The following is an 18,279-nucleotide window of genomic DNA, read 5'->3' as shown; positions in this document are numbered from 1 at the left end:
ACAACTGCTTAACTCTGAGCTTTGCATTTTTTTTTTACCAAGGACTTGTAACACTTGTTATTGTTATTTAAGCCGAGAATATGGCAGTTCATCCAACCAGCCTCACAACCGCAGACCACGTGTAACCACACCAGCCCAGGACCTCCACATCCAGCAGGTTCACCTCCAAGATCGTCTGAGACCAGCCACTGAGACAGCTGCTGAAACAATTGGTTTGCATAAACAAACAATTTCTGCACAAACTGTCAGAAACCGTCTCAGGGAAGCTCAACTGCATGCTCGTTGTCCTTATCGGGGACTTGATCTGACTCCAGCTCGTCGCCGTGACAGACTTGAGTGGGGAAATGCTCACATTCGATGGCGTCTGGCAGGTTGGAGAGGTGTTCTCTTCATGGATGAATCTCGGTTTACATTGTTCAGGGCAGATGGCAGACAGCGTGTGTGGCGTCGTGTGGGTGAGCGCTTTGCTGCTGTCAGTGTTGTGGATCGAGTGGCCCATGGTGGTGGTGGGGTTATGGTATGGGCAGGTATCTGTTATGGACGAAGAACACAGGTACCCTTTATTGATGGCATTTTGAATGCACAGAGATACCGTGATGAGATCCTGAGGCCCATTGTTGTGCCATACATCCATGAACATCGCCTCATGTTTCAGCAAGATAATGCACGGCCCCATGTTGCAAGGATCTGTACACAGTTCTTGGAAGCTGAAAATGTCCCAGTTCTTGCATGGCCAGCATACTCACTGTACATGTCACCCGTTGAGCATGTTTGGGATGTGCTTGACCGGCGTATACGACAGCGTGTACCAGTTCCCACTAATATCCAACAACTTCGCAGAGCCATTGAAGAGGAGTGGACCAACATTCCACAGGCCACAATTGACAATCTGATAAACTCTATGCGAAGAAGGTGTGTTGCACTGCATGAGGCAAATGGTGGTCACACCAGATACTGACCGGTTCTGAGTCCCCAGACCACCAATAAAGCAAAAAACTGCACATTCCAGGGTGGCCTTTTATTGTGGGCAGTATAAGGTACACCTGTACCTCATCAATTCTTGCTGCTGTTTTTAAAGAATGTTTACGTTTACCCACTACCTCAACACCATATTCTATGTTCTGTTATGTCGTGGTTGCGCACTGTCACTTTGTTGGTTCTTTTGTTTGCACATGTGCACTTTATGTTGTCTGTAAAAATGTTATACTTAGCTAGTTAGTTTTTGTTAATTTATGTTGTAATTTATGTTAGGTCTCTCTGTCCTGTCTCTGCTAGCCAGCTAACTAGGCCTCTTGGTTAGCTAGTTTAGTGTCTATGTTAATTTATGTTGTAAATTTATGTTGCATGTAGCACCTCGGTCCTGAAGGAACGTTGTTTCGTTTCACTGTGTACTAACTGTATATGGTTGTAATGACAATAAAGCCAACTTGAACTGTGCACTACTCATGATGTCAGATCAGCATCTTGATGTGGCACACCTGTGAGGTGGGATGGATTATCTCAGCAAAGCAGAAGTGCTCACTATCACACATTTAGACTGATTTGTGAACAATGTTTGAGAGAAATGGTAATATTGTGTATCTGGAATAAATTTTATATCTGTAAGTCCATCTCATGAAAAATCGGAGCAGAAACAAAGGTGTTGCGTTTATATTTTTGTTGAGTGTATATATACACACAGTATCTCACAAAAGTAAGTACATCCCTCACATTTTTGTAAATATTTTATTATATCTTTTTAAGGGACAACGCTAAAGATATGAAACTCTGATAGAATGTAAAGTAATCAGTGTACAGCTTGTATAATGATGTAAAGTTGATGTCCCCTCAAAATAACTCAACACACAGCCATTAATGTCTGAACTGCTGGCAACAAAAGTGAGTACACCCCTAAATGAAAATGCCCAAATTGTGCCCAATTACCCCTTTTCCCTTCACATTATCATATCACTTGTTAGTGTTAGTGTTGTTTGTTGTTATCGCTCTTACACTCTCATACTGGTCACTAGACGTTTAACATGGCACCTCATGGCAAAGAATTCTCTAAGGATCTGAAAGAAAGAATTATTGCTCTACACAAAGATGGCCTAGGCTTTAAGAAGATTGCTAACACCCTGAAACTGAGCTGCAACACGATGGCTAAGACTATACAGCGGTTTAAAGGGACAGGTTCCACTCAGAACAGGCCCCGCAATGGTAGACCAAAGAAGTTGAGTGCACATGCTCAGCATCATGTCCGGAGGTTGGCTTTTGAAAATAGATGTGTGATTGCTGCCAGCATTGCTGCAGAGGTTGAAGGGATGGGGAGCCAGCCTGTCAGTGCTCAAACCATATGCCGCACACTGCATCAAATTGGTCTGCATGGCTGTCATCCCAGAAGAAAGCCTCTTCTAAAGATGGTGCACAAGAAAGCCCGCAAACAGTTTGCTGAAGACAAGCAGACTAAGGACATTGTATACTGGAATCACATCCTGTGGTCTGATGAGACCAAGATAAACTTATTTGGTTCAGATGGTGTCAAGCGTGTGTGGACCAGGTGAGGAGTACAAAGACAGATGTGTCCTGCTTACAGTCAAGCATGGTGGTGGAAGTGTCATGGTTTGGGGCTGCATGAGTGCTGCCGGCACTGAGAAACTACAGTTTATTGAGGGAACCATGAATGCCAACATGTACTGTGCCATACTGAAGAAGAGCATGATCCCCTGCCTTCGGAAACTGGGCCGTAGAGCAGTATTCCAACATGATAATGACCCCAAACACACTTCCAAGACAACCACTGCCTTGCTGAAGAAACTGAGGGTAAAGGTGCTGGACTGGCCAAGCATGTCTCCAGACCTAAACCCTATTGAGCATCTGTGGGGCATCCTCAAACGGAAGGTGGAGAAGCGCAAGGTGTCTAACATCCACCAGCTTCGTGACGTGATCAAGGAGGAGTGGAAGAGGATTCCCGTGGCAACCTGTGAAGCTCTAGTGAACTCCATGCCCAAGAGAGTTAAGGCAGTGCTGGAAAATAATGGTGGCCACACAAAATATTGACACTGGGCACAGTTTGAACATTTTCATTTAGGGGTGTACTCACTTTTGTTGCCAGCAGTTCAGACATTAATGGCTGTGTGTTGAGTTATTTTGAGGGGACATCAACTTTACACCATTATACATATTATATATATATATACACTACCGTTCCAAAGTTTGGGGTCACTTTCTAACTCCATGATGGTTCCTGATTTTTATTTCTTTCTACATTGTAAATGTGGCGTTGTGGTGGGTGTCTTTTCTCTATGTCGGGAAATTTAAACAGAAAATTCCTTTAGACCAACATTAAAAGACTGAATTACCGATTACGCCACCCAGGATTGGTTACCTGGGAAAAGTTTAAGACACGCAAGTTCGAATCTCTCAAGGAGAACACAGGGACATGGATACAAAAATACAAATTTTTATTTATACAGGAAATTTCCAGATCACGCAATATCAAAATGACCATTAAAACAGATTAAAACATCCCCAGCAAAGAAAAGAAACTGGAGCTGGGAGATTAACCATAGAGAGGCAGGCTAGGTACAGGACTACACTCCTTCACGACAATAAATAACCACACGTGCACCAACCTCACACTAGTGAAAATGTAGTACCACTTCACACTTGGTAAACAAGCACACCACTCTATAAGCAGCTAGCCTGCCTTCTCTCCATTCCCAGCTCCTAAAAAAAAAAAAAAAAAAAAAAACAAATTTAATTACAAAACAAAAAAAACAAAAAGACAAATACAGCTGCAAAGCAACCTCCAAACTTGGAGGACAAATAAAACTGAAGCGTTAGTCAGTGAATTACATGCAATGGCAGACAACACCAAGCAAAGCAGCACAAAACAAAATATAGAAGTAAGCCAGCCCAAGGCAACAGCACAAGCAAAGCAAAGAGCTGTTAAAGAAGCAAAACAGAAAAAGAAAACAAAAATAGCTGTCACAAGGACAAAAACAAAATAAACCAAAACAATCCACTGAAGCAAAACAGCAGTGCTGAAGCTGCAAGCCAAGTTGTAAGCGACAAAGCCAATAACAGGTGAGAAAAGCACGCTTGCCAGCTGATCGATTTACCTAAAATGTAAAAGGAACATTAAAGTGAAAATACAGGACATACCTGTGTGGCGGGCGCCAACGAAAATAAATCCTACCTACCACGCGATGCAGACCACATCCATCTGGCGGCCACTCCTTCAACAGATTGAAAACATAGGACAGATATACAGGTCACATCATATGCCTAAGGATCTTAAGCCTACTATACAAAGAGAAAATAAATCGGCATACCAACGATACGGTAGCATTCGTCTCCTGCAGTACACGCGCACAAATTGCGCCGCTCTTTTAGAAAGGGTAAATATACCTAGACGGCAATACGCTGCTCCTCCACTGCCTCGGACACAATAGATATCCGAAAAATCGCCGGCTTTCCAAAAGAAAATCAGTATTAGCGAAATGCTAACATTGACAAATAGCCGAAAATCCAGCATGCCAAACATACCTCCCGTACACCGGAACTAGACGACACACTTCCGGAAGCGCCACCTGGGGGTGAATTAGCGCCACACCTGGTTGATCTTGCCGCACCCTTTTATACTCTCCTAAACTACACCCAATAATTAATCTCAGGTGCATAGCTGGAAACCTGGAAGGAAGCACGAAGCTCCTTCTCACCACAATCTACCCTCCCCCTTTTTCATCATCGGCCCGATGATGAACTCCAACTGTCAAACCTATTTCCAAGGTCGAAAAATAGTAGTTACAGAATTAGACACCAAGTGGCTCAAGGATAAACCACCTACTGCACGAGGAAGATGATGGGGGTTCGAATGTCGCCCAGCTGTTACTCGCCCGGTACGTCGTAATAAATTCTCACTCCCTCCAGATTCCTGTGCTGGCACCAAATGAGATGTAGATCTTTGAGACAGTTCTATCGGGACATCAGCTACCAAATTACTAGGTTCAGTAGGCCCAGGCAACACATTTACTGCTCGAAGGCAATTGGGCAAAGATGCATCCGGCGCATCTAGCTGAACCCTAACCGCCAACCCTTCCTCAGGGATTACACCCACCGAATCTAGCTCTTCTTCCGGGGACACCCCAGACAGCTCCACAAGTTCCTCCGTAGGCACCCCCTCGGGGGAATCCCTTCGGATGCGGCTTTTAAGCAATGACCGGTGCACCGTCTTAACCTTGCCCAAGTCATCCACTGGAGCAATCGAATAAACTGCACCCCCTCCAGATGGCACCCGTACCACTTGGTACACCACTGGGCTCCAAAGATCCTGAATCTTATGACGACCCCTACCACTATAATCCCTAAGGTACACCAATTGGCCTTCTATCAGAGGCACCTCCTGTACCTGCTGGTCATGTTTTAACTTCCGTCTCTCAGCCATAATCTTTAACCGGTCTCGTGCCCCATCAAATGCCACCTGTAACCTGTTCTGGTGCTCCAATACCCACTCATTCACACTACCTGGGGTCGGCTCTGATACTCGTCCCAACAAGAAATCAACAGGCAGTCGCGGTTCCTGACCAAACATTAAAAAATGGGGTGACTCACCCGTGGATTGATGAGGAGTGGTGTTATAACAAAAGAGGACCTGCGGCAAACATGCTACCCAGTCTCTCTTCCGAGAAGCTGGTAACGCCCGCAGTAGATTGTGCAGAGTGCGGTTAAAGCGCTCACACTGGCCGTTCCCAGTCGGGTGGTACGGTGTTGTGCGAGACTTTTGTACCATATACAGGTCACAAAGCTGCTGAATTAACACCGATTCGAAATTCCGCCCCTGATCCGAATGGAGACGACTTGGTACACCGAACTTATAAAACCACTCTGTGATCAAGACTTGCGCCACGGTAGCAGCCCGCTGGTCACGTGTCGGCACAGCAAGGGTATATTTACTAAAAACATCAGTCATCACCAGCACATTCTCAAACCCTGAACTAGAAGGCTCCAACAACGTGAAGTCAACAGCCAGAATTTCATTTGGCCTAGAGGCCAACAGATGGCCCATAAAACTTTTAACCAAGGGCCGTGTATCTTTGCTAGACTGGCACCGCTCACACTCCTGACACCAACCTGCAATATCAGCTGACATACCTGGCCAATAACACCGCTGGCGCACCAACTCTGCAGTGCGCTCTACACCCTGATGTCCGTGTTCCTGGTGCAGTTGAGAAAGAATCTCAGATTTTAATACCACAGGCAATAGTAACTGTAGAGCTTCCTCCCCCCCATTGGGGGAATAAACTCTACGATAAAGTACACCATCCTGCTCTACCAACCGTTCCCATTGACGCAACAAAGTCAGGGCCCTAGTGGACATCTGCTGCCGCTCCTCTGGCCTAGGACGAGCCTTACGCCTCCAAAAGGGCAAAACCTCAGATATAATGGGATCTGCCTCCTGCAAAAACCCCACATCACCTAATGAGTAACCAGGGAAAGTGGTAATCATTGCCTGCTTTGCCTCCACCGATACTGCTTCCAAAACCTGCTGCAATGGCTTAGGCACCTCGCTCCCTGGAAGTAATCCACCCAGCACCCCACTCTTCGGAGTGTTCTGTCGAGAAAGAGCATCAGCATTTTTATTACTTTTCCCAGACCGATAACGAATGTCAAAGTCAAACACAGCAAGCTGAGCAGCCCACCGCTGTTCTGTAGCCCCAAGCTTCGCTGTAAACAGATGACTAAGAGGATTATTATCAGTAAACACCACACATCGACTTCCCAAAAGGTACTCCCTAAACTTTTCAGTCATCGCCCACTTTAGCGCCAAAAACTCCAATTTCATAGAGCTATAATTTGACAAATTACGCTCGGTAGGTCTCAAACCACGGCTGGCGTACGCAACAGGTCTGACCTTACCTCCTTGTTCCTGAGAAAGGACTGCTCCCAGTCCCCCATAGCTGGCATCCACTTCCAAAATAAATGGAATAGAAAAATCTGCATACGCCAATACCGGAGCGGTGGTAAGCCTTACCTTCAACTCCTCAAAGCTTGTTTGACACTGCTCACTCCAGGCCTCCACAAATTTCAACCCTGCACGTTTCTTCGGCAGGACCTTAGTTCCAGAGAACTCGGCTACCATCCTATGCAGAGGGGCTGCAATTTTAGCAAAGCCCTCTACAAACCGCCGATAGTAACTGGCAAACCCCAAGAAGGAACGCAACTCTGTAGCGTTAGATGGACGACGCCATTGTGATACCACCTGAACCTTACCTGGGTCAGTCGCCACTCCCTCAGCCGAGATCACATGGCCCAAATACTTCACCTGAGACTGCAAGAAAACACATTTCTCTAACTTAGCTTTAAGACCCTCCCTTTCCAATCGGCGCAACACTACCTCCAGACGCTCTAGGTGCTGTTCAACAGAAGAAGAAAACACAATTATATCATCCAAGTACAGCAGGAGTGATTGACACTTCTGGTCTCCAAACAGACGTTCCATTAACCTCTGAAATGTACTAGGAGCATTACAAAGCCCAAATGGCATCCGATTCCACTCAAACAGCCCAAATGGGGTGCAAAAAGCAGTCTTATGTCGATCCTCCTCAGCAACGGGAACTTGATTGTAGCCACTAGCCAAATCCAGTGTAGAAAACCAACGAGCACCAGTCAACATATCCAATGATTCCTCAATGCGCGGCAATGGAAACGCATCCTTCCTAGTTTTGGAGTTTAACTGACGATAGTCCACACACATGCGCAGACTACCATCCTTCTTTTTGACAAGCACTATTGGGGAAGCATATGGGCTACAACTATCCCTAATGACCTGGGTCTCGAGTAACTGATTAATGTGTGCCCTCACCACCTCATACTCAGAGGGAGGAATACGCCGATACCGTTGTCGAATGGGGGTGTCATCAAGAAGAGGAATATTATGAGAGAGCAAATCAGTACAGCCAACATCGCCCTCAAACGCAGAAAATACCGATTGGTAGTTTAGTAGCAACTTCCTAACCTTACTCTGCTCATCACTTGACAGACCTGCCAAATCTAAAGCCTCAATCTGCTTTTGCACAGATGAAATCTCCACTTGAGAGTTAATGGAACAAACAGTCCCGGGGCATGGCCTGACCTCCGAAACACCTGGAGGCAAGCTAATCACATGCACACTCGACAATGTGCCAATCACCCGCCGAGGAAATAAGAGAGCCTCAGTAGTACCTACATTGATAACTGGTATGTACACAGTTCCCCTACTCACCTTAACCAAAGCTGGAGAAATCAACAGCCCCACGGGGAGCCCAACGTCAGGGGGCTCAAGAAATGCAACTTTCCCAGAGAAGGAGTCCGAACAAGTGGCCGCCACCAACTTCATTACACCCCCAGGAATGCGAGTGGCTCGAGGGCCACGCACCTTCACCTTGCCTACACTCTCACCAGGAGGCTGAACACTTACCTGGTGACAATACTGCAATGCTTGGAACACAGCTTTAGGAGCACTAGACACAGGTGAAGAATGAAATAAGGAAAGTCCATACTGTCCAAAAAGCTCCTGGTAGCATCGGCTCAACACATTCATGCCCAAAACACCAGGGGCCTGAGCACACACACCACCAGGAGGATCCCGAACCACCAATATGCCGCATTTTGGAACCGTTTTACCACACAATTGAACATCCAATTCGATATAACCCAAATAGGGAATAGACAATCCATTGGCCGCCTTAAGCTGTAGCCAATGACAAGACCGAAGATGCTCCTGGCCCCATGGCTCAAAGTATTCCCGGAAACAACTTTCAGTAATGGTGGACACCATAGACCCGGTATCCACTAAACATGAGACAGACACACCACTCATTGACACAACCAAATATGGGCATGATGACATTAAAGTCGACACAGGGCCAACACTGCCCAACAGGTCTGAGCCGCCATTTTCCCCAACCGAATTGTGACTCAGCAATTCGGCGGGAATTAGTTTTCCGACGATGAACCAGAACGAGACTGTCTACTATTCCCCACCTCATGTGTAGTAGTTGAAGGTCGTCGAGAAGAGGGAGAACCACGCTCATAATTACACTCTCTAGCAAAATGGCCAGGTTTCTGACACTTCCTGCATATCACTGAGGTACTACGAAAGGGGCGGGTCCGGAGAGACTGATCCTGTAATTTGGTTATACTTTGGGTAAGCTGAGCTAACTGTTGCTGCTGTAGTTTGAACATCTCCCTGAGCTCACACATTTCAGACTGCTGAGACGGATGATCCTCTCCCGAACGCGCACCACTTTGGACCCCATATTGGAACCCATGTGCGACGGGAACCGAATGGCTACGACCTCTTGCCCCTCCTGGTGTGCCCTCACGCTCCCACCTAATAGCTTCACCACGAACATCTAGTACTGTAGCCGAAGGTTGACGGCGAACAAATTGCTTTAACTCACGGCGAAGGGTGCAATCCAAGACATGCTCAACGAATTGATCACGCAACACCACTTCGGAATTTAACATCGCCTCGGGCGACTGTCGTCTAACCCTTTCTAAAAGAGCCCTTAAAGCAAGAGAGAACTCCAACAACGTCTCGCCATCCTGCTGCTTTCGAGAAAAGAAGGCTTCTTGCAACGCGATATATGATTGCGAACACCCGTAAACATCCTGTAAGGCCGCAATAACTTTAACCGGATCCTCACGTTCTTCTCTCGACCGATATTTAATCTCTTCTCGTGCTTCTCCCTCTAAATGATTAAACAAAAAGAGGGATTGGTCTACGACCGACAGATGACGGGCCTGCATACACGCCTGTACTTCTTCAACCCACTCATTAATGCCTATCCCGGATCGACCATTAAATTTTGGGCACTGCCTATCCCTCTGTATAAAAACCAAACGCTCGGTTAAAACAGAGCCAGCACCAACAGGTGGGGCTACAGATGGAGTCACCGATGGACCAGGTAAATCAGACTCATTACTACGACTGGGCGAACCAACCCCTTCTCTCTCCTGTCTCAGCTTTAGATTATCAGCCCTTAACTGAGCTACTAACTCCCTCAATTCCTGCAGCTCCTCCTCCATGACAAATAAATATATATAGCAGGAAAGTACTCGAAAGATCTTACCACCCTTCAGGAGAATCCTAAGAGAGAAAAGAAATCCTTTACTCACTAACCAGCACTACTGTTTTGCTCCAGTCTACCAAGGAAAAGAAAAACAATGTATAAACAACAACAAAAAATAAATAAATTATAATCCACGTCCCTAGTTACAAATTGAGAGGATCCTGCCGGTTACGCCAGAATGTGGCGGTGTGGTGGGTGTCTTTTCTCTATGTCGGGAAATTTAAACAGAAAATTCCTTTAGACCAACATTAAAAGACTGAATTACCGATTACGCCACCCAGGATTGGTTACCTGGGAAAAGTTTAAGACACGCAAGTTCGAATCTCTCAAGGAGAACACAGGGACATGGATACAAAAATACAAATTTTTATTTATACAGGAAATTTCCAGATCACGCAATATCAAAATGACCATTAAAACAGATTAAAACATCCCCAGCAAAGAAAAGAAATTGGAGCTGGGAGATTAACCATAGAGAGGCAGGCTAGGTACAGGACTACACTCCTTCACGACAATAAATAACCACACGTGCACCAACCTCACACTAGTGAAAATGTAGTACCACTCCACACTTGGTAAACAAGCACACCACTCTATAAGCAGCTAGCCTGCCTTCTCTCCATTCCCAGCTCCTAAAAAAAAGAAAAAAAAAAACAAATTTAATTACAAAACAAAAAAAACAAAAAGACAAATACAGCTGCAAAGCAACCTCCAAACTTGGAGGACAAATAAAACTGAAGCGTTAGTCAGTGAATTACATGCAATGGCAGACAACACCAAGCAAAGCAGCACAAAACAAAATATAGAAATAAGCCAGCCCAAGGCAGCAGCACAAGCAAAGCAAAGAGCTGTTAAAGAAGCAAAACAGAAAAAGAAAACAAAAATAGCTGTCACAAGGACAAAAACAAAATAAACCAAAACAATCCACTGAAGCAAAACAGCAGTGCTGAAGCTGCAAGCCAAGTTGTAAGCGACAAAGCCAAAGACAGGTGAGAAAAGCACGCTTGCCAGCTGATCAATTTACCTAAAATGTAAAAGGAACATTAAAGTGAAAATACAGGACATACCTGTGTGGCGGGCGCCAACGAAAATAAATCCTACCTACCACGCGATGCAGACCACATCCATCTGGCGGCCACTCCTTCAACAGATTGAAAACATAGGACAGATATACAGGTCACATCATATGCCTAAGGATCTTAAGCCTACTATACAAAGAGAAAATAAATCGGCATACCAACGATACGGTAGCATTCGTCTCCTGCAGTACACGCGCACAAATTGCGCCGCTCTTTTAGAAAGGGTAAATATACCTAGACGGCAATACGCTGCTCCTCCACTGCCTCGGACACAATAGATATCCGAAAAATCGCCGGCTTTCCAAAAGAAAATCAGTATTAGCGAAATGCTAACATTGACAAATAGCCGAAAATCCAGCATGCCAAACATACCTCCCGTACACCGGAACTAGACGACACACTTCCGGAAGCGCCACCTGGGGGTGAATTAGCGCCACACCTGGTTGATCTTGCCGCACCCTTTTATACTCTCCTAAACTACACCCAATAATTAATCTCAGGTGCATAGCTGGAAACCTGGAAGGAAGCACGAAGCTCCTTCTCACCACATAAAGGAATGCTGAAGGTGTCCAAAAATGCCTTAATTTCCTTTGAACAGTTATTAGTGAGATGTGTCTGCTACTTATGCTCTGTAAAGACTTCTTAACGCCTCTAATCTGAGATGCTGTTACTTGGTAATTTTTCAGGCTGATAACTCTAAATAACTCTAAATATATATAAAGGTATTTTATTGAGGAAAAAATTGGGGAAGGAAAAGGGTAAATGAGGGAGGGTGGAAAGATACTCTCTGACGTCCGGTGGCTTTCCCCGGATGGGAACAGGGGCTGTGATGTGTACCTCCTTGCAGTTTTTTCCTCTGCAGGGACACAATATCCAGCTCCATAGAGAGCTAAAGTGCTGCGGGAGCTCCGGCAGTGAGAACATGGTTGTCCTTGCTGCTGAGATCAAAGGCACACTTAACTTTTTGAAGTCCCTGGAGCTTGTCCTATTTCCCCGCTCGCTTGCCGCTTTTTCTGTGTTGTAGCGCGCGCGTCGCTCTCCCCGTTTCAGAAGGTCTAGTAACCAAACAGACCCCGAGCTACACATCCCGCTGTTTTATCATGCGGGGAGAAGCCTGGGATCATCAAAGGTGATGGCTCATCAACCGTGCCCAATTCCACTCATGTGCCTAGCTAGTGAGTGAGCCCATCACAGGCGCACGGCGTGACTATATATATATATATATATATATATATATACTCGAATTGCAAGTAATACGGTTTGCAAGTGGTTTAGGATTACAGAGTATCATGTAAAATGCATGCGTTTCTTGTTTTGACGCTGAGCATAACGTGATCACAACTGAGCCCGTCTCTCACTGGTATAATCAACATTCATGCACGCGTGAACTGTTTACTATAACACTGTGATATACCGCACACACTACAGTATAACCAAGTGTGTGCATGTAAAATATATTTTATTTTGTGTTTGTATGCATGTGTTTACAGCACACAGGTAATGTTTATCATAACACACGTGTGTGTGCGCGCATGTAAAGCAACAGAAATTCTCATTAGAGAGGTTAAAGATTCCTTTTCTCTCTTTCTGTATCAACCTGCACTTTGTCCATGCGCGCATGTGTCCCATGCCCCTTCACACACACAAACACACCCCTCCTTCTTCTCGCCTTCACACACACACACACACACACACACACACTCTCTCTCTCTCTCTCTAACTGAAACAATGCTGTGTCGCGATTCTTTTCAAAGATAAAGTGCAGGTTAAAACACACACACACACATACATTATATATATATATATATATATATATATATATATATATATATAGAGAGAGAGACAGAGAGAGAGATAGATACTTTATTCAATTTTATTCAATTTCAATTCAATTTTATTTGTATAGCACTTTTAACAATTGGCATTGTCCCAAACCAGCTTTACACAATCAAAAGAATTATTTACTGTAAGTTTGTATGAAATTTGAATGGGTATGAATCACAATGGTCAGATAGTCCCTGGTGAGCAAGCCGAGGGCGACAGTGGCAAGGAAAAACTCCCTGAGATGGTAATAGGAAGAAACCTTGAGAGGAACCAGACTCAACAGGAAACACATCCTCATCTGGGTGAAACGGAAAGCAGTAAATGATCTGCATTTATACAGTGTGTTAGTTGGCAGGCAGTTCAGCATAACCGTTGATGTCAATTGATGTTAATATGGAGTCCAGTTGGTTATTAAAAACTCAGGTAGACTTGTATGAAGTTCCAGTCCTGAACTATCGAACAGTCAAGTCCTCAGAGAAACAGCTGCTAACACCAGTCGAGGCCAGAACCGTCTTCTAGGTAGAGGGAACCATCCCCAGACACGAGACGCATCCCAAAGCATCCATGTGACGAGATCTCCAACCAGAAGCGGCGCACCAGGATGGGTCAGACAGGTCCGGAGGGCAGAGGGAGTCTGGATCACTGGCAGCTCAGGAACGACATGTGTAGCTCAGCAGAGAGAGGGAAGGAGACAGAGGGGGAGAGAGGGAAGAGAAACAGCAGAAGAGAGAGCAGAAGAGGAGAGATAACAGTTAGGTCTGGTCACAGTCATATAATGTATAATATAAATGTATATTTACTGTAGAGTGCAAGCAGAGACTCCGGCAGGACTAACTATAACAGCACAACTAAAAGGGAGAGCCAGAAGGAAACACAGACATTAGGGGTCCCTGAGATGTAAAGCAAACAATCACCTCACCGTCAACAAACCTGAGTGATCAATGAGAATGAGGAAGACAGCATCCAAACATACCAGTTCAGCATAATACTCTACGTCCATGAGTCCCCCAGATCTGCTCCTTTACCTAAGGCTAATCTATTTATAAAAAAGTTGATTAAATAAATAGGTTTTTAGCCTAGACTTAAACACTAAGACTGTGTCTGAGTCCCGAACACGATTTGGAAGACTATTCCATAATTTTGGCGCTTTGTAAGGAAAAGCTCTGCCCCCAGCTGTAGTTTTCATAATACGCGGTACTGAGCAGCCTGCATCCTTTGATCGAAGTAGGCGTGGTGGATCGTAAGACACTAGCAGTTCGCGCAGATACTGCGGCACGAGACCATTTAATGCTTTATATGTCAAGAGTAGTATTTTAAAGCCAATGAAGTGAAGATAAGGTAGGTGTGATGTGCTCGTATCTTCTGGTTCTAGTGAGGACTCTTGCTGCTGCATTCTGGACTAATTGAAGCTTGTTTATGCACCTAGCTGAACTTACAGTAAGACCTTACAATAGTCCAACCTAGAGGTGATAAAAGCATGAACTCGTTATTTCTGCATCGTTTAGCAACAATATATTTCTGAGGTGAAAGAATGCTATCCTGGTAATATTATCTACATGAGATTTAAATGAAAGACTAAAATCTATAATCACACCGAGGTCTTTTACTGTTGCACTAGATAGAACAGAAACCCATCTAAAGTTATGGTGTGATCTAAAATCTGGCTTCTAGCTGTATGCGGTCCTATGACTAGAAATTCTATCTTATCAGGATTAAGCAGAAGGAAGTTAATTAGCATCCAGTCTCTTATATCCTTTACGCATTGCTCAACTTTAGCAGGCTGGTTTTTCCCATCTGGTTTTGCTGAGATTTATAACTGTGTGTCGTCGGCATAACAATAAAAACTTATAACATAATTACGGATTATGTTGCCTAGAGGAAGCATGTAAAGGGAAAAAAGCAGTGGGCCTAAAACTGAACCCTGTGAAACTCCAAATTCCACTAGAGAACATGCAGAATAATCACCATTTAAGTCTACATACTGATACTGACCAGTTAAATAGGATTTGAGCCAGGAGAGGGCTGTACCCTTAATTCCTACTACATTTTCTAATCTGCAAAAAAGAAAACTATGAACAATGGTGTCAAACGCTGCATTGAGGTCGAGTAATACAAGCATGGTTACACAACCTTGATTAGAGGCCAATAGGAGGTCATTTACTACTTTAACGAGTGCTGTCTCTGTGCTGTGATGAGGCCTAAATCCTGACTGATACAGTTCATGTATGCCATTTCTATGTAGTTAGAAATTGTTTAAGATAATGTGTCGGTACAGGATCTAATATACTGTACAGGTTGATGAATTTGCAGAAGAGCTGAGTAAAATTAGTCCATTCTCTTCAAGGGGAGTAAAGTATTCAAGGTTCCTATCTGACATGACTAGTTTAACATCTGCATAACTTACATTGTTTGGTTTCAAAGCCTCAATTTTATGCCTAATATTTACAATTTTATTATTTAAAAATTTCATGAAGTCCTCAATATTACACAATGTTGTTGTGGAGATTTCTGCAGTGGTCTTATTTCTGGTTAATCCTTATTAATTTAGAATACTTTAATATAACCTACTTAATTAATTTACTTTATTAATATTATTTATTAATCCCAAAAAGGGAATTGTTAATATATTCAGGTAGTCAGCTGACATCATTTTTGTGCACATAACATTGCTGAACCTAAACCTGAGCATCAGAAGCAACACCAGGTTTGTATGGTAGGCACCAGGCATGATGTTTGCATCACTTCAGATAACAGTTGATGTCAAGTCAAGGTTTTTAAAAGGTTGAAAATCCATCTGGAAAAATAGCCCTGATTATGGCAGTCAAATAAACTCTTGACATTTACATTCTACTGGTAGATTGAAAAATGACACCTGCTGAACTGTTAATTTCCAGAATATTTGGCTTAAATTGATATATTTTTTTTACCATCTCTAATTAAATTGATGGTTTTTATAGGACAATTGAAGAAAAAAGAAAGGAAGAAAAAAAGAAGAGAAAGATACAACATTTGTGAAAACAGACCACCATATTTGAAATGCAAAATTCTTAATCACGAGATGTTAGGTTTCTAGTTTCAGTTTTTCTTGTTTTGTGCAAATGTTAACCATCTCATCCATAGAGTTTAACCATAGCGGCGTTTCTTTGTTTTCATTATTTGATATGCATTTCAATAAAGATTTATTTGTGCTTACATCCTGCCTCAATCTCCACCTCCATGACAATTACCCAGTTTTTTAAAGGTTTACAATTTCCAGTAATATTACAGTTTCAGATTATTTTAATTACATATACAGGGTTTCCATCTGTTGACTCTGATTTCACTCCAAAAGCCTTCTTCCTGTTCAGAAATCTGGATTTTAGATGTGAGACACTTTTTTTTTTAAAGTAAGTGTTTTATGAACATGGAAAGAAGCTGTAATTTTTGCCTCTCTGACCCAATCTGCACCTTTTATAATTTAATATATAATAAGTTAAATTGTGTAAGTCAAAGAGGACCTAACAGTCCAAGTCTCACTTTGTGATTATATTTAATCAGAGTGATATTGTCTGTGAAAGAGACATGGGCTTCTGGTAGTGATTACATTTACATTTAGGCATTTGGTAGACACTCTTATCTTATCCTAGATACAGTTCACTGGGTTACTAGGTTACTAACTAAGTGCCATCAGTCAAACATAATTGATTTTAAAAAAAAAATTAATTTACTTTAATAATTATTTTTCATTTATTTTAAATTAAAACACAACTTTGCCTTATTATTGTTTGTTTCTTGATGCATGTTTGCTGAAAATTTCCTGAGTTTAAATATATACAGGTATTTTCCTAAATCTTTCATGCCCGAAAAATACTGTTAAAACATGCAACTCAACGACAACAAACTGCTCAATCTAACAAACTCTGTGGTACAATCATAATTTAAACTTTTTCCTTTACACAATAAATAGTTACACATATCCTTCTCATCAAATTGCTGCAAAACTACTCAACTCTGAGCTTTGCATTTTTTTTAAATCAAGGATTTAAAACACTTATGTTATTGTTTGTTAACTTTGAGCTTTTATAAGGATTCCATACACTTTTTTTTTAAATAATTGCATGATTTGAAAAGATCTCTCATACACCTTTCTTCAACCAGAATGGACACACAAAACTATTTTAAAACTATTTCCTGAATGGGGTGTTTTTTGGTTAGGTTGCAACCAGTGGGAAGTGATCCTTAGCTATTTTTAACCATTTAGGACCACTGATGGGGCGCCGCAGCTGCAGGCTGCTGGATAGCCTGTATTGGGCTAATATCTGCTCTTTGAACCAATTGTAATCCATCGGGTTCCGCTGCTGAAAGGGCATGGTAGGGACTCTTCTGTAAACATTAGACTGGAAACATTGTAAACATTAGAACATTAGAGTACCTTCCACAGCAGGGCCACCATGCTTGCTCTACTGTTCTTTCAAAAGACCCATCATTAGGCATGGGTTTCCTGCGCAGTCAATGAATTCAATTCATTTAAATTTAATTTGTATAACAATTGTTTTTGTCACAAATCAGCTTTAAACAATCAATAGAAATTATGGAAGTTAATGGCATTGGGTTTCTTTCTAGGGCTTTAGTAGGCAGGTCATATGATCCTGTCACTGAGTTAATTGGTGGACAAATACACACAGTGCCTGTGTGCACAAACAGAAACACTTAACTGTCTGGATTTATTTTTACTTTTAATTTTGTATTAGTTATTTCTATGTATTTATTTTTTTGGGTGGTGAAACGAATAATTTGAGTTTCCACTATTTCCATATTTTTAAGAGAAAATTTGCCTTGATTTATATGTTTTGATATACAAGCCCGCTTATGGAATGAATTATGCTCGCAATCCAAGTTTCCACTGTATAATGATAAAGTGTTAATATTTTAGTTGATCTGTGTAATGTAATATGCAAAATATTTGTCTCAAATATATATTTTTTTATTTCTAACAAATCATTAGGCGCAGCTTACAGCTCTTCCACGTTGTTGGGTCTGATGTCTCTCATCTTTCCAGATTCTCTATGGGGTTTAGGTCAAGTGAATTTGCTGGCCAATCAAGCACAGGGATACTAACTTTACACTAGACCTCAAAGTAACTTGGATTCTGTGCCTCTCCTCTCTTCCTCCAGACTCCAGGACCTTGATTTCCAAATAAAATGCAAAATTTACCTGAAAAGAGGACTCTGGCCCATTGAGCAACAGTTAAGTCCTTTTTGTCCGTAGCCCAGGTAAGATGCCTCTGACGTTGTCGCTGTTTC

The sequence above is a fragment of the Clarias gariepinus genome, chromosome 1, assembly GCF_024256425.1.
Source record: "Clarias gariepinus isolate MV-2021 ecotype Netherlands chromosome 1, CGAR_prim_01v2, whole genome shotgun sequence".
In the NCBI taxonomy this organism is placed as follows: domain Eukaryota; kingdom Metazoa; phylum Chordata; class Actinopteri; order Siluriformes; family Clariidae; genus Clarias; species Clarias gariepinus.
The sequence above is the reverse complement of the archived record's forward strand: the minus strand, read 5'-3'. Positions refer to the sequence as shown.